We start from the raw sequence: 22500 nt of genomic DNA, 5'->3' as shown, positions 1-22500 counted from the left end.
GAAACTAAAAAAATTGAAAAAGTGAGAAATGAGAGAGAGAGAGAGAGAGAGAGAGAGAGAGAGAGAGAGAGAGAGAGAGAGAGAGAGAGAGAGAGAGAGAGAGAGAGAGAACCAATTAAGACAGCTCGCACTTTATGCAAATGATCGCCTTGTCTTTTCTATTCATTGCCTTTGACGGGAAATGGAAAGCAAACATTTGAGAGTCAGTGGCCAACCAAACTCCCATTTTATGCCACGTTAACCTGAGACAACCACCGTGTGTGTGTGTGTGTGTGTGTGTGTGTGTGTGTGTGTGTGTGTGTGTGTGTGTGTGTGTGTTAAACTGAGGCAACAACGGTAAGGCAGGCTCTGAATATGTGTGTGTGTGTGTGTGTGTGTGTGTGTGTGTGTGTGTGTGTGTGTGTGTGTGTGTGTGTGTGTGTGTGTGTGTGTGTGTGTGTGTGTGTGATGCCAAAAAAATTAAAAGATAAATAAAATGAAAAAGCAAAAACAACAAAAACTGTAGTAGTAGTAGTAGTAGTAGTAGTAGTAGTAGTAGTAGTAGTAGTAGTAGTAGTAGTAGTAGTAACAGAGTGAATGACAGAGAAAGGATTGAAGGAACAGGAATAAAAAAAAAGGAAATAAATGAAGAAAATGGAGAAAAAATGAAGGAAAATTGAAGGAAAAGGAATGAAAGGAAGGAAGGGAGGAGTTGTGTCACTATATATCTGTCACCATACATACAAATCATCTCCCTCTTGATGAATTGGTCTCCACATCACGAGGGAGGAGGTGAGTGGAGGAGGTGAGTGGAGGTGAAGGGATATCATTTTCTCTCTCTCTATCTCTCTTCTCTCCTTTGCTCTCATGTTCTTATTCTCTTCTCTTTTCTAGTCATGTATTCTTCTTTCTCTCTTTTCACTATTTCTATCTTCTTTCACAATATCTACCTTGTTCTTCTCTTTCTCTCATTATCTATCACATTTGTCTCAATATTTTCACCTCCTCTCCTCCCATATCTTTCAATTTCCTTCGTATTATAAACATGTCGCCTTTAAAATACCCAAAATTCCCTTCACAATCTCACCTCTCTATTCACATCCATTCACTAATAAAAATAGATAAAAAATAAAGAAAATAAATAAATAACAGTAGGAGAGCCTTGAATAACCCAGAGAGGAGCGAAGACTCGCCACTGAAGAACCCTGAATAAGAAAGGCGGGAGCGTTCAATTACGAGGATAATGAAGAGAGAGACAGACAGTGATGGAAAATTAAGAATAAAAGAGAAAAGCGAATAAATATGCCAAAGGGTTTTCACAGGAGGAGGAGGAGGAGGAGGAGGAGGAGGAGGAGGAGGAGGAGGAGGAGGAGGAGGAGGAGGAAGAGTGACACGCGAGAATTACCTGCAATTTAGCGGTGACGAAATGAAGATTGTCTGTCTCTGAGGTAAAGATGAAAAAAGACTAAATAAAACGGTGCTAGTGTATAATTTTTCTCTCTCTCTCTCTCTCTCTCTCTTTCTGTTCCTACATATTTTTCTCTCATTTCATCCTTTTTTCCTCTTTTTCTTTTATACCTCCCTTTCTCTAATTCTCCTTCCTTCATCTCTCTCTCTCTCTCTCTCTCTCTCTCTCTCTCTCTCTCTCTCTCTCTCTCTCTCTCTCTCTGGCCTCGACTTTTCACTCTCACTTCGACTCCATCACCACTGACAGACTCGGACGAAAGTGTGATGGTGGAGCCGACACTCGCGTTATGCGTGTCACTCACAGCTTGACACTTGCCCAAGGTTGCAGGGGAGAGGGAAGGCTGGGGAAGGGGGGGGGTGTAACTCTATGTATGTCTCTCTCTCTCTCTCTCTCTCTCTCTCTCTCTCTCTCTCTCTGTGTGTGTGTGTGTGTGTGTGTGTCTGAGTAGGCACGTAAAAATCCTTCACCTATTTAGATCCTGGTTGGAGAATAATGTCATACTGTTTGACTTGATTTTCTCTCTCTCTCTCTCTCTCTCTCTCTCTCTCTCTCTCTCTCTCTCTAACACATCCTACGCAAAATCTGCTTCTCTGCCTTCCTGCATGTGTGTATATGTGTGTGTATGTGTGTGTGTGTCTGTCTGTCTCTGTCCCCGCGTCCCTGGAGAGGCCCTGAAGGCATCCTGGATCCCGGCAGGCACTGGAGGCTCCCTGCAGGCCCTTACGAGTCCCTGGGGCGGCCGGGTCAGCTCTGTTTGTCCAATTAGCCGTGGAGGGTTCTTCCTGATGTATGGTTATTGGCTAAACTGAATCCCGCGGCGGACAGACAAAGTTACACGGGCCTTACTGAAGCAAACTCCTCCTCCTCCTCCTCCTCCTCCTCCTCCTCCTCCTCCTCCTCCTCCTCCTCCTCCTCCTCCTAAGACTCTCCTGTTTCTCTTTCTCAGCCTACTTTATTTATTTTTTTTTTTCACCTAACATAATCTTGTCTAGTTTTTTCATGATTCTGTGTCTGTATCTCTGTCTCTCTCTCTCTCTCTCTCTCTCTCTCTCTCTCTCTCTCTCTCTCTCTCTCTGGGGGCCTTGTAAGCTGGATAAAGAGAGAGATTGTAAAGATAGAACGAAAGGAGAAGGGGAGAAAGAGAATGAAAGAGGGAGAGGAGAGAATGTGGAGGAAAGAGGGAAGGAAGAAAATGGAAGCAAAACGAAGCATCAAAAATGGAAGGGAGGAGAGAGAGAGAGAGAGAGAGAGAGAGAGAGAGAGAGAGAGAGAGAGAGAGAGAGAGAGAGAGAGAGAGAGAGAGAGAGAGAGAGGAAGGAGGTGTGTTAGAGGTGAGAATACTATTACCAACATTTTTCCTTACTCTTCTCCTATTTAGTCTCCCCTCTCCTCTGCCCCCCCTGACCTTAACGACACCCCCCCACTCTCCCCCTCTCTCCCTCTCCCTCTCTCACCCACACACTCACTCTGTATATCAACTCGTCGTCAGCGCCCGTCAGCCTGTCAGTCAAGGGAGGAAGTTGGATTTAAATCATTAAGTTCCTGTCACTCAGAGTATTATACAGACAGGTGGATGGGAGCACATTTTACCTGTTCCTTCCTCCTCCTCCTCCTCCTCCTCCTCCTCCTCCTCCTCCTCCTCCTCTTCTTCTTCCTTCTCTTCCTATTATCTCCTGTCCTCCTATCTTCCTACTCCTATTCCTTCCACCTCCTTCTTCCTTCCTACTTCTCTTTCTCTTCCTCCTATTCTCTCCTGTCTTTCTATCCTCCTACTTCTATTACTTTTCTTCCTTCTCCATTTCCTTCTACTCCTTTTCATTCCTTCTTCCTTCCTCCCTCCCTCTTCCTTCTCCTCTTCCTCTTAACTCCTTCTTCTTTCCTTCCTTCCTTCCTTCCTTCCTTCCTTCCTTCCTTCCTCCTCCTCCTCCTCCTCCTCCTCCTCCTCCTCCTCCTCCTTCCTACTCCCTTCCTCCTCCTTCTTCCTCCTCCTCCTCCTATTTTCTTGTTTAATTCCTTGTTTCTTATTTTTTTCTCTATTTTCCTTACTCTATTTTGTAACTAATACTCCTCCTCTTCCTTTTTTCTCCTATTCACCTATATTTTGAGGGTGTTTATTGTCCTCTCTCTCTCTCTCTCTCTCTCTCTCTCTCTCTCTCTCTCATTTCAGTTTCTCCGACCACTCATTAATTCTTCAAACTTGTCCTCCTCCTCCTCCTCCTCCTCCTCCTCCTCCTCTTCTTCTTCTTCTTCTTCTTCTTCTTCTTCTTCTTCTTCTTCCTTCTCTTCTGCTTCCACACATCAATCTACATCCCTTTGTTCATCTTTCTCTCTCTCCTTTCTCTCATCCTCTTCCTCCTCCTCCTATCCATCACATCTCTCTCTCTCTCTCTCTCTCTCTCTCTCTCTCTCTCTCTCTCTCTCTCTCTCTCTCTCCCAAGAATTATTATCTTTCAAGTTATTACACAGAATTCGTCTTAGAGAGCAATTATTTATAAGTAATTAAGTAACTATGGTTATTTAAATTATTCATTTGCTATGGTAGTGTGTGTGTGTGTGTGTGTGTGTGTGTGTGTGTGTGTGTGTGTGTGTGTGTGTGTGTGTGTGTGTGTGTGTGTGTGTATTAAGGTAAGGAAAAATATTACAAGAAAAGATTTTGGTAATGTTATTTTCTTATTAGTTTAGATAGTAAGATAATAAGGTAAGATAAGGTAGAATACAAATTAACTTCTATTTTAACCCCATTTTAACCCATTCAAGCCCACGTCAACCCATCAAACACCACTAACCCACAAAACACACTGTAGAAATCTATAAACACACACATGACTGTCTTAATAAACCCATTTTAACCCATTCAAATACACACAAAGCAACCACACAACTCATTAACCCAGAAACACACAGTAGTAATCTTTAAAAACACCCATGACTGTCTTAAACTCAATCCCTTCCCTGTTTAACTCACCCTGTTCCTTCTTACACCCTTATCACCTTTCCCTGTCTTCTCTCACACTCTCCTCTCCTATCTTGCCCTCTTCTCTCCTCTCACACCCTTATCACCTTTCCCTGTCCTGTCCTCTCCCTCCTGGTGACCTTTCCAAGTTCCTGCGACCTTTTCAACTCCCAGGTGTGAGTTAAATGGCTAGGGATCTCCGCAAAATGTGTGTTAGATCCGAGGAAACGAGCTCCGTGGATCAGGCTTAATACTGAGGTGCATGTGGCGGTGGTGGTGGTGGCGGTGGTGGTGGTGGTGAGGCGGAGGCAGCGACTGTGGGTGAGGTTTGGCTAGTGGCGGGGAAAATGGCCCAATTTCTCTCCCAAACGAGGCAGGTAAGGCGTGGCAAGGTTGGTTGGTTGAAGTTTGGGTTAGGTTAGGTTAGGTTGGGTTGGGTTTGGTTAGGTTAGGTTTGAGTTCATGTTTGATAAGTAAAGAGTGTGTGTGTGTGTGTGTGTGTGTGTGTGTGTGTGTGTGTGTGTGTGTGTGTGTGTGTGTGTGTGTGTGTGTGTGTGTGCGTGCTTTTAATCGTCGTGTCAGTTTCCCACCGCAACAATGTTATTTTTAAACAACAGTCAAGCAGTCAATCACACACACACACGCACACGCACGCACACACACACACACACACACACACACACACACACACACACACACACACACACACACACACACACACACAAATTCCATCACACAACTATCCATCAAACAAAGCAACATGACACACACACACACACACACACACACACACACACACAGCAAGCCCAAAATCCACACAGAAATCTATCCCCTCTCTCTCTCTCTCTCTCTCTCTCTCTCTCTCTCTCTCTCTCTCTCTCTCTCTCTCTCTCCTAATCACAGATTTTCTAGTATATTGTGTGTCTTTCACCGTTTGTCCCTGAGAGAGAGAGAGAGAGAGAGAGAGAGAGAGAGAGAGAGAGAGAGAGAGAGAGAGAGAGAGAGAGAGAGAGAGAGGATTAAAGGAAGGAATAGAAGGTTGCGGGATAAGAGAAGTCCTACTAAGATCCTTAACGCATGACTATTGCCTCCTCCTCCTCCTCCTCTTCTTCCTCCTCCTCCTCCTCCTCTTCTATTCTCTTATCTCTTTCTCTCCCTCCGGCTTCTCGTCTCCATCCTCCTCCTCCTCCTCCAACTCCTCTTTTTACATCTTTATCCACTTCCTCTCACTCGTTCTTCACCTCCTCCTCCTCCTCCTCCTCCTCCTCCTCCTCCTCCTCCTCCTCCTCCTCCTCCTCCTCTTAACGCTACTGCTTTATCTCATTAGTCGTAAATTTAATCTCTTTCCATTTTTCTCATTTCTACATTTCCTCTTCCGGCTCACAATCTCCCTTTTCCTCCTCCTCCTCCTCCTCTTCCTCCTCTTCTTCCTCTTCCTCTTATTTATCCTCCCTCAGTCATTGTTCCTGAACCCTTTAATACCGCCATCTCTTTCCCTATCTATGTTTCCTCTTCCTCTTTCCCTTTTTTCCTCTTTTTTTTCCTCTTTTTCTACTGCTCTTGTTGCTATTGTTCGTTTCATTTATGTAATTTCACTTGTGTTTATTGTAGTTTCTTTTGTTATCTATCTATGTATCTATTCACTCCTTCCTATTCCTTCAAAATCCTTCTATCATTATTTGCAAGCATTTTTTACACATATTCTCTAATCTATATTCTATTCCAATCACATAAACTCAATCACACTCCCTCTCGCTACCCAAGTCTCTCTTACACATACCCCCGTCTCTCTCCTTCTCCCTCCGTAACTCTTCCACACTCCGGACTCAGCACAATATTGTTGAGAACCAAATGAGATAGTTTACACGGAGTTATTTACACGAGTGGTATATAAAGTGAAGCTGCGGAGAATGTACGAGCGGTGTGGAGGCGCGCTACCTCTGGCGGGCTGGAATGGACAGTAATGTTTCTATATATCTAGCGAATGGTGGGTCGCGCCAGTAACTTAATGCCTCTAATGTCTTCTGGATGTACGGTCTCTTGTGTGTGTGTGTGTGTGTGTGTGTGTGTGTGTGTGTGTGTGTGTGTTTAATCTGTGGTTCAACTTATGTGGCTCTTCTGTTAACGCTGTTGTGTGCTTGTGGTGTGTGTGTGTGTGTGTGTGTGTGTGTGTGTGTGTGTGTGTGTGTGTGTGTGTGTGTGTGTGTGTGTGTGTGTGTGTGTGTGTTCTTGCATTGATAGGTTTGATTTGCTGCTGTACTTGTGGTGGTAGTAGTAGTAGTAGTAGTAGTAGTAGTAGTAGTAGTAGTAGTAGTAGTAGTAGTAGTAGTAGTAGTAGTAGTAGTAGTAGTAGTAGTAAGAGAAAAAAATCATGATAAAAAAAACTGGAATATGATTTAAACACACACACACACACACACACACACACACACACACCCCTCCACCACCTCCACTACCACCACCCATAAAAATAACAAAAACATACCAAAACAAGAAGAAGCACTACCACCACCACAATCACCACCACCACCACCACCACCACCACCACCAGACCCCCTACGTGACCGCCCCGCCCCCGAGACAGTACCATTACGGGCAAGTCTTGCTCTGGGGACAAAGGAGGAGATAAATCAGAGGAGGGCGTGTTTAATGGGGTGGCAGAAGTGGCTGGGGGGCGCCAAGAGAGAGAGAGAGAGAGAGAGAGAGAGAGAGAGAGAGAGAGAGAGAGAGAGAGAGAGAGAGAGAGAGAATTTTCATAATATATCACTAAGATTATTTTTTTCATTGCTTTTATTGATATTATTGCTATTATTCTTATTATTATTGTTTGCTACTCTCTCTCTCTCTCTCTCTCTCTCTCTCTCTCTCTCTCTCTCTCTCTCTCTCTCTCTCTGTGACTCCTTCCTCTCCTCACAGTGTTTATTCTTCTTTATCACCCTCTTCTTTCTTTCTTTATCTTCCTTCATACTGCGTGTTATCACCTCTCGCATTTTCTAACTCAAGACACGCCAACCCTTCTTCTTCTTCCTCCCTTTCCTCTCCTTCCTCAAGTTTATACCCTCCTCTCCCTCTCCCTCTCTCTTTATTTACAGCCACGTAAAGAAAGGCTGGCCGTGGAAACAGCTCTTAGGCAGCGAGAGCAAGGAAGAGAAGTTGTTGGCGGGGTCTTTCAAATGTGGCGTGGATTTATCTCACTCAAAATTCATACTGTAGTTTTTTTCTTTTCTTTTTTTCTTCCCTTATTTTGTTTTGGAAAAGGATGAGAAGGAGGAGAAGGAGGAGGAGGAGGAGGAGGAGGAGGAGGAGGAGGAGGAGGAGGAGGAGGAGGAGGAGGAGGAAGAGGAGGAGGAGGTGAAACGCAATAACGCCATTCAACTATGTCACATAAACACACACACACACACACACACTGACTAGAAAGAGAGAGAGAGAGAGAGAGAGAGAGAGAGAGAGAGAGAGAGAGAGAGAGAGAGAGAGAGAGAGAGAGAGAGAGAGAGAGAGAGAGAGAGAGAGAGAGAGAGAGACTCATGAATCCATTTTGTTTTATGGCTACGAAGTGAAGCAATATATCGCTGAAGAGGCGGAGAGGAAAGAGTTAAGAGACGGGGATAATGCCGCCTGTGTTTCCTTCGCGCTACTTCAGGAGGAGGAGGAGGAGGAGGAGGAGGAGGAGGAGGAGGAGGAGGAGGAGGAGGGGCAATAATACGATTTCTGACTGTATTACTAAGAATTTTGTTACTTTTTATGATTTTATTGTTTTGTATACTTTTTTTCAGGAGAAGGAGGAGGAGGAGGAGGAGGAGGAGGAGGAGGAGGAGGAGGAGGAGGAGGAGGAGGAGGAGAAAGAAGAAGAATATGACTGACTGGTTGTTTTACTAAGATATCTACTTTTTTCTCTTTCTATTTACTTTCTCTATTTTAAGACTCTATTCTCTCTCTCTGTTTTATCATATTTCCATTGTATTTTCATCTTTATTTTTTATTCCTGCTCTCCTTTTTTTATTGTTTCTCTTACTTCACCTTTTTATTATTTTTTTATTCATTTTTTTTTGTTTCTAAAAATTCTACTAATATTTTCAACGCTTTTTTTTATTATTCGTCATTATTTCGGAATCTTCCTTAATATTAACACTAAAAAATGTGTAACTACCCTTAACTCTATCTCTCTCTCTCTCTCTCTCTCTCTCTCTCTCTCTCTCTCTCTCTCTCTCTCTCTCTCTCTCTCATTGATACTTAGAAATGTGCATCTTCCCTTAAACCTCTCTCTCTCTCTCTCTCTCTCTCTCTCTCTCTCTCTCTCTCTCTCTCTCTCTCTCTCTCTCTGTCTAACCACCACCACCACCACCACCACCACTACCACCACCAATACCTTCCCAGCAAGATATATGTTCAGAATTAAAATCAAAGGTCGTATTTTCAGTGTAATGGCAAGGAAGATGTAGTGCTGGACGCCCCATTAGCATTCAGAAGTTACTGATAAAGGTACTTAATCATTTACCAGGGGAGAGAGAGAGAGGGAGAGGGAGAGGGACTGAGCGAGAGTGAGAGTGAGAAGGAAGGGTTCTGATGAGTGGTATAAAAATAGAAAAAAAGAGAGAGAGAGAGAGGGAGAGAGAGTATGTACGAGAGAGGGAGAGAATGAGGGAGAGAATGTGAAGAAAAGAAGATATTGATAATGTGATGAGGAAGAAGGAAGGAGAGAAAAGGAAATAAAAGAATAAACAAGAAAATACGAAATAAACAAGGTAAGAGAGAGAGAGAGAGAGAGAGAGAGAGAGAGAGAGAGAGAGAGAGAGAGAGAGAGAGAGAGAGAGAGAGAGAGAGAGAGAGAGAGAGAGAGAGAGAGAGAGAGAGAGAGAGAGAGAGAGAGAGAGAGAGAGAGAGAGAGAGAGAGAGAATGGGAAAAAAGTAGAAAAGAAAACTATGTACTGTAGAGAGAGAGAGAGAGAGAGAGAGAGAGAGAGAGAGAGAGAGAGAGAGAGAGAGAGAGAGAGAGAGAGAGAGAGAGAGAGAGAGAGAGAGAGAGAGACCCCATCTTAGGTAGCATCACTCCCAACACACACACACACACACACACACACACACACACACACACACACACACACACACACACACACACACCTATATTTCAGCATTAGGAATGGAAATATGGAGGCAGGAACCGTCGGCAGAGCTCTCTTGTATACCGGAGTGTGTGTGTACGACTGTGATATGTCTGTGTATGTGTGTGTGTGTGTGTGTGTGTGTGTGTGTGTGTGTGTGTGTGTGTGTGTGTGTGTGTGTGTGTGTGTGTGTGTGTCGGAAGGAAGAGAAGGTAGGAATGGAGAGGAGAGAGCAAGGGAGAGGTAGGGAAAGGTAGAGAGAGGGAGGGAGAAAGAGAGCGTTAGAGGTGATGGAATTGCGTATGCGAGAGAGAGAGAGAGAGAGAGAGAGAGAGAGAGAGAGAGAGAGAGAGAGAGAGAGCTATACCACACCTCACCTGTTGCTTCAGCTTGACGAAGGAGTGAGCTATGTCTCTCTCTCTCTCTCTCTCTCTCTCTCTCTCTCTCTCTCTCTCTCGGCGGCTACCTCAACCTGACGTGCTGTCTCTTTAATCTCCCACGGCGCCTTTTTCTCCCACCTCCCTCTCTCACTACGGAATATAAACAAACAGCTAGACACACACACACACACACACACACACACACACTGCTTCCACTCCTACATCTCCTCGCCGGCTTTCACAACATTGAGGGGCGTTCACTGTACCTCACTGTACCTCACTGTACCCTCACTCTCTCACTGTAGCGTTCACTGCACCGTTCATTCCTATTAGCGCTGGCCCTCGTAAAAGAAAGAGAGAGAGAGAGAGAGAGAGAGAGAGTAGGGATCAGTTGACGAGACCACAAGAGGGTGAAAATACATTGCAAATCTGGTGTTCTGTGGGTCTTATATTCAATGCAGCGGGTTTTGAGCATTCTTGTACCGTCAATGACAGCGGTGAGTTAAGCCCGTGATAATGCGATCCGCTGACAAAGAGCCGAATCCTTAATTGTATGATTCAAACCTCTTCTCGGCATGTCATGTGCTAATAGGAGGGTCGGATCCCCTTTGGAAGCTACACAAGAGAATCGAATCCCTTTTGAGAGCGATGATGACTCTTAATCCTATGCAAGGATAGGAGCAAAAAACACTTAATCCTCCACTGACGCAAAGTACGGGCGAAGGAGGGACGTTCCGCGCACTTAACACTATCAATGAAGGAATCAGACCCTTTAAAAAGAATCCTGCAGGACGTCCAAGCAAGCAGGAGTCCCACAGGAGCACCTAAGAGTCCTCGCAGTCCTTCCACCTCCCAGTATCTGCCCAGCGTCGCGGAGTTTTATGCTTGTCTAACTCCTGCCTCCACCTGCCAACCCAACCCGACACTTACACCCGAGAAGGTCCCAACGCTCTCTCGAGGCCCTAAGGGAACTGAAGGAGCAGGAGGAGGAAGAGGAGGAGGAGGAGGAAGAAGAGGAGGAGTTGTAAGCCTTGTCAAGTGTCGAGTCACGTTAGGTCAGTGATAACTTTCGCTAAGGTCAAATGTCTGTCAGCAGGTAATTGGATTAAAGTTTTTGTGTGTGTGTCTTTAAGAATGCGAGGCGACTTACTCTTGTATTCTTCCAGGCTTTCATCTGGAGTGCTCTCAAAGGCCATGCTGACGATTAGCAAGGCGGCTCCTCACCATTATTTGTTTTTATTTATTCTCATCTCTCTCTTTTAATTTGTGGAGTAAAATCTTTGGTAAAACTGTCACTAGAATTATAACAACGCTCTTCAAATCCTCGAACACTCACTAGAACCATGAAAACCAACAAAAAAAATATTAATCCTTTCTAAAAACATGAAAATACTCTTAGAAAAATCTTATGACTTTCACTATAACCATTAAAAACATTGAAAACTTCTACTAGAACCATAAAAGCACACTTAAAAAATCAAACCTTCACTAGAACTACAAAATCACTCTAGAAAATCCCACAATCTTCCACTAGAACCATAAAAACACACCCTGGAAAACCCCAAACAACATGGAAGAACCCTTTGTAAGATATACGAGAGGGAGAGAGGGAGAGAGACACAAAGCGGTGAAATACTTGGAAAAAGAGCTAAACCCCCTTCACTCTTTCACACCGCATTAGTATTTGATCCGATGCAGCGAGGAAGAGTGGTAAATATCATGATAGGTGACTACTGCCTGGCTGGCCTTAAGCTGATGAGAGGGTTAGTAAATGTCTTCCTACTCTTACTTGTATACACAAGACAAGAGTGAATGGCAAGTTTTAGAAGGATAACGAATGGATGGACTAAATTACCTGGTGCATTAGTAACGACAGGTGTGCTGGCTGGGAGGTAAATATAGGATAGACACAGGAAGAGAGGAAGAAGTGAGGTGATGTTGGGATGGCGAGAGAAGAGAGTAAGGAAACCATTTACCCCAAACGACTAGAATCATAAAAACACCTTAAAAAAAACAATAACTTCCACTACACCCATGAAGATAGAATAATAAGCACACTATTAACGATAGGACCTCAGTATTACCCCAGTATCACCCTAGCATTTCCCAGTCTCCCCAAGTTAGACTCTCCATGCAGCTGTAGCACCCCTGAGCCTAACCTACCCCCACACCCCCAGCTCCCTGACCTCCTCTCACACACACGTAGTCGCAAGTCATAACAATGGCTGCGAGTTCCTCCTATTACCTCTCTAATAGCTGTGATTGCCTCTTTCTTCTCAAAGTGTCTGAGGTTTGGAGCCAATGAATTGCCGACAATGGCCAATTAGCAAGGCGGAGAGCACAGATTTCTGGCTATTTCTTTTCTCTCCCTCCCTCTCTCTCTCTTTCCTGTCTCTCATCCTTGCCTCTCTCCCTCCCACCTCTCTCTTTCTCTCTCCGCTGTTCCCTTCCCTCCACCTCTTCGCTCTTCAGGTATTCTCAAACCATTAAAAATCGGTCCAGGTTCGATCACGCTGGCAGGCAAAACAGAGTGGCGTTTGTAACCGCATGTAATTCCTTTGTTTTGACCATCCCATCGGGGCCCTGTCAGCCTCCCAGCGCGCGGCGGAGCTTTACTCTTAGCCAGGACGCGGCCCCTCGCTGCGCCCGCCTCGTAACACGCAGGGAAACACAGGACCCCGACCGAGGCCCTGATCCTGCCCCGACCCGCTCATCTCCGCCGTGTTTCTCTGCACTTCGTCCCGCCGCCTTCCAATCCCGCTCGTTTTACACCCTTCCAATCGTCCCCGCGCCGCCCGTTTCCCGCCCTGGATGTGTCTCGCGGCCGTGTGGCGACGTGCCGGGGTAGGGAGGCCGCTAGGGGTTGTAGGGGGCTGGCGGCGGGAGCGGGGCGGAGGGGCAGTATCGCTCAGGCCCCGAGGAGATGTGGTGAGCGATATGGCGTGAGGGATAAGATCTGGGAGTGAACGTTAGCCGCTGGGATTCTGACATTATCATGAAGGGAAACTCCCCGCTGGGCGTCACAAGACAGAACTTATCTCTCTCCTACCACCAGTTCATTTCTTCACCACCGGGGGGTCCCGCCCGCTCACTGCGCATGCGCCAGCCTTCAAAAGACTCCGCGCCTTCCAACATGGCTACCTACTGCCCGCACTGCCAATAGTCATCATAAACAAGATGTGCGCAGCGGGCGGCCGGCGAGGGGGACAAGCCGCGATAAGTGGAATAGATGAGGGGTGTAACGAAGGCCAAGGGGGGCGGGGGAGGAGCCTTGAAGAATGTCCCCAGCAAAGAAGAGGAGGATGTGAGAGGTGCTATTCCCTCGCCTGGGGTATCCTGAAGGAGGGTCTGGTGTGGTGTGGGGGTGAGGGGGGTAGGGAAGGAGCCCGTGACACCGCCGCGCCTTGGCAGTACAGCGAGGCGTGTAAACAGGATCCTCTTCCCTTTCATCACTTTTCTAACCTATCCACTCCCTCATCTCTTCCTGCCCATCACTTCCCCATCCCTATCCCGGCCACATCTCCCCCATCACTTTACCCAGCGCCCCCTGCCGCCCCATCACGCCCGTCTGCCGCCGCGCCATAAAGCCGGTGAGGGACGCCGCCCGCACGCCCTCTCTGATCCCCAGGTTATCACAACAAGCGGCCCTCCCGAGCAGCGATTAACTTACAATAGCTCGCTGTTAATGCCGCGTATCTGACGGCGATCTGACGCGAGGATTGGGACGTGGAGGTCACACGGGGAGGGGGAGAGGGCAGAGGGAGGGTGGAGGGAAGGGAGGGCAGGGGAGGGGTGAGGGAGGAGCTGCTGCCATCACACGCCGGGAAGAGATCATTATCGTGACGTCTCGGCGACCACGCGTTCTCCTGCACAATGGTTTAGGAGATCGACCGCCACCACCACTACCTTACCTCAACCACCACCACCACTACTACCTCCACCACCACCACCACTACTACTACCACCACCATCACCAGTCCCACTTCCACTTCATTGCTATTACTATTATTATCACCACCGTCTCCACCACTATTACTACCATTACCACAACTGCCTCGCCTCCACCACCACCACCACCACTACTAAAACAACACCACGAACACCAACAACAAACTTTTCTCCACCACCACCATTATCACCAATTACGCGGCCTCTCCCACCATCACCACCATCACCGCCATCACCACCACACACCCATCATCACCACATCCTCACTGCTGTTACGACAATCACTAAAACTACCACAGCCACCGCCACCACCATTATCACCAGCGTTCTGAGACGTGTCACCACTACAATCACCACTACAACTCCTATTATTACCGCTCATGTTGTTGGTACCTCACTTACACACACACACACACACACACACACACACACACACACACACACACACACACACACACACACACACACACACATGGGCAGTTTCTCATACCTCAGAGTCGCTCCTTCGCACATACTCCAAGTTAACAGCTGCTGGAAAATATGTTAGCCAAATGTCGCCGCTACGCTGAAACTCGTAAGAAGATCAGACACGCGGGGTAGCAATTCACTTGGATATTCACTCAGACATCTGCGCAATCAGTGAAAGGAATCTGGCACACCATCACACCATTGCGCACCTTCAATGATACAGGTAAAGAAATTAAAACATTACTGAGAAATACTTAGCGGAAACTCGCGTCGTGAAATATCAAAGAGAGGTAGTGATAGAACCCAAGACAGACATTAAGAGCAGATAGAATAAACATCTCATAAAAAAAAAAATATGAGTGATTTTCTTACACAAGACTCATGTTTAATCCAATCCAGCCCATGTGTGCACTAAAGGAGGCGCTTCCTCTCCCACCACATGGCTCCTACACTCACCATCGCCAGCAGAGATTGAAAAAAAAGAAGGAAATTAAAACGTTTGGTAAAGAATGTTGCTTTTCCTAACACGTCTGACAATACCACACGCATTAACCTCTTCAGTACTGGGACGCATTGTTACCATGAGTTTTGTGTACCAATTAGACTTTTTATTGACATTAGGAAGGGTCTAGTGAGGTCGGAAGTTTAATGGGTAGAGTCTTCACTATTCTAATCCCCACCTAAGTTTCTGAAGGTGTATAAAATTACCAAACAGTAAAAAGAATGAATAAGAAAAAATGTTCTGGTACTGAAGAGGGTTAAAAAGACTGACAAAATACATCAACCCATCAAAATAAACGAAATTAAGATAACTTCACCCACGAAATCTTAGCAACATCACGAAATATAGTAATAAAACATGGATAACATAATAAACACACAATAAAGACATAAGGAAAAGTACACAGACAAAATAATGAAGACTAATGTACTCTTTACCTTCCTCCTGACGAAATGAAATGATAAACACGAAACGAAAATAAACTAAACAATAATAACGCATAAAATTACACGAAAACATAAAATAAAACAAAGGAAAATTAATAAAAAAAAAAGGCTAACATACTCTTTTACCTTCCTCCTGACGAAATGAAATGAAAAACTCGAAACAAAATTAAATTGAATAAAAATAACAAAATATCATACGAAAATATATAAAAAAAATAATAATAATTAATAAAAAAAAGGCCAATATATTCTCTTACCTTCCTCCTAATGTCGAAATCTCAGCATCATAATCTAATAGAATAGAAACACACATAGAAAGAGATTGGATAGTAAAAACACCTTAATATCAAGTCATCCCTTTTATTTGAATGACTCGGACCTGCACGGAGACTGGCAACCTAGTGAGTCTTTTTCACGTTTTAAGATGCCTTTGACCATCTTTCCCATCTTACATAAAACCCTCAAATTAGTGACATACGACGTTATTCTGCCCTGGAAGCCTCAACAAGTGACAAATAAACAAAGACTTTTTAATATAAGAATTGAAAGGTGGTTAGAGGCAACAAATAGATGATAAAAATGTCCCAATTAGCTGCCAGTCCCCTTGCAGGTTCAAAACAGTTAATCAAAAGAAAGGGATAAACCTCCCTCTTAATTCCTTCAGTGCTATGACGCGTTTCCATATTCATTCTGACTATTTGGTGATTTCAAACAGATTCAGAAACTTATGTGGGGATTACAATAGTGAAGACTCTGGCCATTAATCTTCTGACCTCCATAGACCTTTCCTAATGTAAATAAAATGGTCTAATCATACCCATAATGCAAGGTAAAAATGCTTCCCAGTAATGAAGGGGTTATGTGGCCAAGTCATAGAAAGTTGGATATAAAGCTTCAGAAACATATGTGGGAGATTAGAATAGTGAAGACTCTAACCATTAATCTTCTGACCTCCATAGACCCTTCCTAATGTAAATAAAATCATCTAATCATACCCAAAATTCAAGGTAAAATGCATCTCAGTACTGAAGGGATTAAATGAGGTAAAATCATTGGAAGTTAGTAATACAGACTCTTTTTTACCTTATTCCTAGTGACGAAGGTACCCCAGGGTTGTGTCCTTGGCCCTCAATGGTTCCTGTAGGATTTCCCAAGGGTTCCTACACCACACCTGCACCAGAAAGGAAGTACATAGATGAAAGTTTGTAGGTGGTTATATGTGTAGTAATGGTAATGATGATAGTGAAGAAGCAGAAGAAGAAGAAGAAGAAGAAGAAGAAGAAGAAGAAGAAGATGATGATGATGATGATGATGATGATGATAAAAGAGAAGAAAAAGAGAAGAAGAAGAAGAAGAAGAAGAAGAAGAAGAAGAAGAAGAAGAAGAAGAAGAAGAAGAAGAAGAAGAAGAAAAGACGATAAATGATAAAAATATGATAAAAATGAAGACCAAGAACAACAACAACAACAATAAACACACACACGAATAAGAAAAACACCATAAGAGAAAGAAAGAAAAAAAACAAGAACAAGAATATCCCCCAAAAAAAACTTTACTACCAAAACAAAACAAAACCACACAAACAACACAAAACTATAAAAACAAATAGATTCAAATAGCGAGAGAGAGAGAGAGAGAGAGAGAGAGAGAGAGACCCCTACCCATCCCACTCCCTCTCTCCCTCTCCCCCCCCAGGGTATAACAAACAAGCCACACGCGGCTGTTAAAGTAATTATTCCGTTCATTAAATCATAAAGCATATAATTAGCATAAATTGTGGGCGATTAATAAACACGGATATTTGGATAGTGATTTCCAGCATAGCCTCAGTGTGTGTGTGTGTGTGTGTGTGTGTGTGTGTGTGTGTGTGTGTGTGTGTGTGTGTGTGTGTGTGTGTAGCAGCCAGCAGACATTTATGGTGTGTCAAATGTTAAACCAGGCAGAGAGAGAGAGAGAGAGAGAGAGAGAGAGAGAGAGAGAGAGAGAGAGAGAGAGAGAGAGAGAGAACTACCTTACTCCCCTCTACTCCATCTCTCTCTCTCTCAACTAAATCTCCAAACCAACTCACTCCCTTCTGCTTCCCCTGCTGTTCCTATGAGAGCGCCCTTGCTGCCCTGCGCCTGCCCCGCCTTTGCCTCACCCCTGCCACTGCCACACTGCCCCCAACCCGCGCCCCGTCGGCACCCCGTCAGCCACCCAGGCCCCGTCATCAGCCTCCCGGAGCTAGCCAAGTTTATCATGTGTGATTTAGGAGGAGAAGAAGAAGAAGAAGAAGAAGAAGAAGAAGAAGAAGAAGAAGAAGAAGAAGGAGGAGGAGGAGGAGGAGGAGGGAAGGAAGTGGAGGAGGATGCACGATGAGGGAAGAGGGAGGAGGGGGAGGAGGAGCAGCGTGGTAGGGAGGAGGTGGAGGGAGATAGGGAGGGTGAGAAAGAGGAGGGAGGGAGGGAGTAAGGGGGAGAAGGAGGATGGGCGCATTTAAATATAGAAGGAGAAGGAAGTCAAGGAAAGACAATGCATTTAAAGATTCACAGGACATTTAAACGCCTGAAATAAATATAAACATCAAGATGACACACTCACTAGCACAAATAATGCCAGTATACATCATAAATAGAGGGAAAAGGAGCGAGATAGGGAGAGAGGGAGAGGGGGGATTTAAAATGGAAGGGCATTTAAAGAGAAGGAAAGAAGGGATTTCAAGATTCACTGAACACAAATACAAAAATAATATAAATAATACCAATACACATCATAATAAACACTAAGAGACAGCAAACATACGTAAGCCTTATAAGCCTGCCAGCTGACACGCAAACACTGACCACCACTCCTCACTCACCTTTTTATCACTCATTATCTGCCACACACGCACTCACACGCACCTCACACAACATCCATTACCTTCACTAATATCCAGGTATTGCCGGGAAGACGCACAGATCACACACAGATAAGGAAACTACAAAATATTGGCGATTTTCTGAGGAGCACAGGAGCGAAACGCGGTAACAGGGAACCATGTTGTGCGAGGCCTAGTATTGCGTCATTGCGCGGGAACCTTCAACCAATTGTAACCCAGTCTCTTCCCGTGCTTGGCATTTGGTAGAGATTCACTAACATTATTAACTTTACCTCACTATGCTGTTTCTTATGTGCTTTTAGTGTTTGTGTATTATGTTTTTTTTTTATCTTTGTGTATGGTTATCTAGTTGTCCTGGTGTGGTTAGAAAAGTATTGACGTAGATAATGAGCTGGTGGAAATATTTGTAGTTTAGTAAAGCTCTCATAAAAACACATACGTAGACAATTATTAACAAAATAGCATCAATAAAAATTAGTAGACACCATATATTCTGAAAAAAGCTGAACATATAACAAAAAGCACTGAAAAATCATTAACTATACATTTCAGCGGTGGACAAACGGTGTTTTTGCAGATATCTCCTAAACGAATCGTTGGATGAGTATGATATTTCAACACACTATCCTGAACATCCGTTCGTAATTTATGGTTAACATACCACAGTGCTATATGTGTTATGTGAGGAGTTTACTGAGTGATATTACGCCTAATCCAGTCATCATATCAAAGGTGTTATACAGAATCGGACGAGTGTGGGGTACTCGTCTAACCCCTCCACCACCACCACCACCCTGAAGAACCCCCAGACCACTCCTTCTCTACCCCAGTATCGCATGACCCTCTTCCCGCTTCCCTCTTCACCCCCTATTCACACCATCAGCCTTCCACCTTTGATTTTTTCCCTATTGTAATTACATACGTATAGGTATAATAGTTACATACGTCAGTATGTACATACATATCATACATTAATGATATTATTTAATACAATTGCTGGTATATGTGGACATGAAAACCAGAGTGGGTCAAACGACCGTGAAAGCAATAGCTAATTCCGCTGTTAATGGCCGTATAGCTGGATAATAAGCAACGTATCTAACAACAAAATAATATTATATATAAACTGGACCACTTTTTATGATCAATAGGTAGACAGTACGCAATAAGAGTATCAACTTTTCCTAACAGTAGAAGGTCCAGGTCACAGGTAATTCCAGCACATCATGTTCACATGGTTGACCATAACGACTGCAAACATGGCTCTTCTATATACTACACGTAAACGTGCTGTTGTACAGTAATTATCAACGTGAACCACTTCTTGCCTTCATGAAATTGTACCATACTCGTTAATAATCATATCTATACATACACACTTACAGAACATTATAATGTATAAATACAGTGGTGGGAGAAGTAGGGAGGGACACAGGAGTGAGGGAGGCGAGGAGCTAGGGAGAGGAGAGGAGGGATAAAGAGGGCGAGAACTTCCGAGACGGGGGAGACGTAGTAGTGGTTAGGAATGGTTTGGGTGGGTGTGTGGGGGGACCACACTTTCATTCGAATGCGTCAACATGACTCGTCGGCTTTGTGTTATTTTTCACGAGTAAACTCCTCACATAACACATATAGCACTGTGGTATGTTAACCATAAATTACGAACGGATGTTCAAGGTAGTGTGTTGAAATATCATACTCATCCAACGATTCGTTTAGGAGATATCTACAAAAAACACCGTTTGTCCACCGCTGAAATGTATAGTAGTATCTACCAAATGCCTTGCCTCTCTCTCTTTTTCTCTCCTTTCCCTCCCCTCCTTCCCGCCGATGTCGACAAGATAGCATGACGAAATACGGTCTTTTCTTATTGATGGAGCCAAAATATCATACCAGGGAACGAGAATGGAAATTATATCGTGCCTGTGAAGTAAAGACGAGGTGATAGAGTAGAGGTAGAAGGAAATGCAGGTATAACTATAGTAATTGTGTTTTAACGAGCTTGTTTTACGTTTTCCTTCTTTAACCCCCACCCCTCCTCTCTCTCTCTCTCTCTCTCTCTCTCTCTCTCTCTCTCTCTCTCTCTCTCTCTCTCTCTCTCTCCGTGCATATAATTTCTAATACTGCTACTATAGTGTATTAAAATGTAGTGACCTCTAGGGCGGGGCCGATAATCCGTGTGAAGTTGCCATGTCTCTCAATACTTCATAAAAAACGGAGTAACATGTTATCTTTATTCAATTTAATGCATAACTTAGCTAAAAAGTGACAATTGACATGAAGAGCCTTGCTGGTGATTATGCCACAAGTAAATTAAATACAGTGAAAATGATAGATTACTTAATATACTTCTACTACTACTACTACTACTACTTTTTTTTTTTTATTTATACTATGTGGGCTTTTCACGGGAATATATGAGCTAAAGGGTATACTTTTTTAGGGCACCTCCTATCATCAACGCACAACCTGAAGGATACCGTTGCCCCGAGTGAGGAAGACCAACTTACACTCACACCGCGGACAAGATTCGAACCCATGCGCTTGGAGATTTCTCGGACCTCAAAGCTAGCATGGATCCACTGCACCACGGCAGCTCCTAGTACCAAATCATACAAATTCTGGTGCTATTTCTACTACTAATAATAATGATAATTCTGTTACTACTACTACTACTACTACTACCACCACAACTTTACTAGTTTCTAATGTATTTATCTTGCTATCGTTATCACCACTATAATCATCATTTCCCTTCGCATTTCTCTCCCTATTCTTAAAAACCTGCCTGGTTTAGATGAGTGTGTTCCTGGTTAATGCGTGGTGTTGAATTAAGAGGCAAGTGATCCGGTAATAAGTGTTATGTTATGTTATGTTCGCCTGTGTTATGTTAGAATGGGAGAAAAAATAGAATATAATAATTAATTCATGTTTAAACCGACTTACTTTGAAATGACAGAATAACAAGCGGAGAGAGAGAGAGAGAGAGAGAGAGAGAGAGAGAGAGAGAGAGAGAGAGAGAGATTTTTTGATTTGATTTGATTTAATTTATTGCACTCAAAAGCGCCAGACCAAAACAATTACAAATGTACAAATTGTAACAAAAACAATAATACAATAATAGAAAAAAGAGTAAGTACGAGTACAGAAAACGAAAATGAAATACTAAGAAACATTACAAAACTTAGAAAAAGTACAAATTTTACAAAGTACAAAATATAAAGCAGGTGAAAAACAGGGAAATATTACATCATAATCTTACTTTCAATCGAACACAATCCTTCTACTACTGCTATTACTACTGCTACTACTACTACTACTACTACTACTACTACTACTACTACTTTATATTGCTTTAAAATGCCTTAGTAAATCAAGATATAATGACGTATTACTATTTTTTCTACACTCTCTCTCTCTCTCTCTCTCTCTCTCTCTGGGAAGTAGAAATAAGGCTAGGTAAGACAGTAAGTTAGGTTAGGTTAGGTTAGGTACAGTAAACTCAACTTGTGTCTACGTAAGTTATACCAAACCTTTATTACAAATCATTATAATTCATTACAAGTTAATCCTCTCTTCACCTTCCTTTGTGCGACCTGTCTGCCTGAACACACACACACACACACACACACACACACACACACAATTACCACCGCACGCCACACATTCAGAGCGTCAGATCAGTCTCGATTGCCTCAGCGACGACCAAGATAATGAGACACGAATAGAGATGCAGCCTCTGATAAATTAACAGAGCCGCCAGTAAACGAAGAAGCGATCAAGCGGCAGATACAGCGCTTAACGAGCTCGCGCCGGGGCCCAGCGATTAACGAGGCATAAAAACCTTACGAAATGCGGCAGATAAGAAAGCAAGAGAGGGAGAGGAGAGGGAGACGGAGATAGCGCAGGGAGATTGTCAATGGTATAGAAAACGAGGTGCTTATGCCTTGCTAGGGTTGACAGAACTATTTTTGAGACATGTTTTGAATCGTGTTGTGAGATAAGGCGGCGTGTTACTTCAGAGAGAGAGAGAGAGAGAGAGAGAGAGAAAGAGAGAGAGAGGGGAGGGGGGGAGGGGAGTGGGCGCCGGGGGTATAATAAGCATGCATACCATCAATAACAAACTCGACTGACTGGTTTGTTGGTTCAGTGAGAGACACGAAGCATTGTGAAGCGGTTCGGTCAGCGAGGCTCTGGTGGTGCAGTGGTGAGGCAGTGAGTGGTGTTGATGTCATTTATGGGATGTCATCAATTTCCAGGTGATGTTTATCCGCGGCGCCGAGCTGGGACACTGGGACACAGGTGGGAGGGAGAGGGAGGGTGGCAGTGGGCATCGGGACATCGGGATTAGTTCCACTTGACTTGTCTGCGATTGGCGGTCCAGCAGCCAATCA

General features: G+C 44.1%; 1 long non-coding RNA gene across 1 annotated transcript in view; it reads right to left on the bottom strand.

The window, feature by feature from the left end:
• LOC123507400 overlaps positions 1-17393 on the bottom strand; it is a 48030-nt gene extending 30637 nt beyond the window's left edge. The window contains exons 1-3 of the long non-coding RNA XR_006675649.1: positions 17315-17393; positions 16330-16417; positions 14321-14507 (exon numbers count right to left, since the gene is read on the bottom strand). This is a non-coding gene — a long non-coding RNA (uncharacterized LOC123507400). The remainder of the gene's footprint in view (positions 1-14320; positions 14508-16329; positions 16418-17314) is intronic.
• Positions 17394-22500: the final 5107 nt, after the last annotated feature.

This window comes from Portunus trituberculatus, chromosome 22 (genome assembly GCF_017591435.1).
Source record: "Portunus trituberculatus isolate SZX2019 chromosome 22, ASM1759143v1, whole genome shotgun sequence".
Classification (NCBI taxonomy): Eukaryota; Metazoa; Arthropoda; class Malacostraca; order Decapoda; family Portunidae; genus Portunus; species Portunus trituberculatus.
This window is presented reverse-complemented; position numbering and strand designations above follow the sequence as displayed.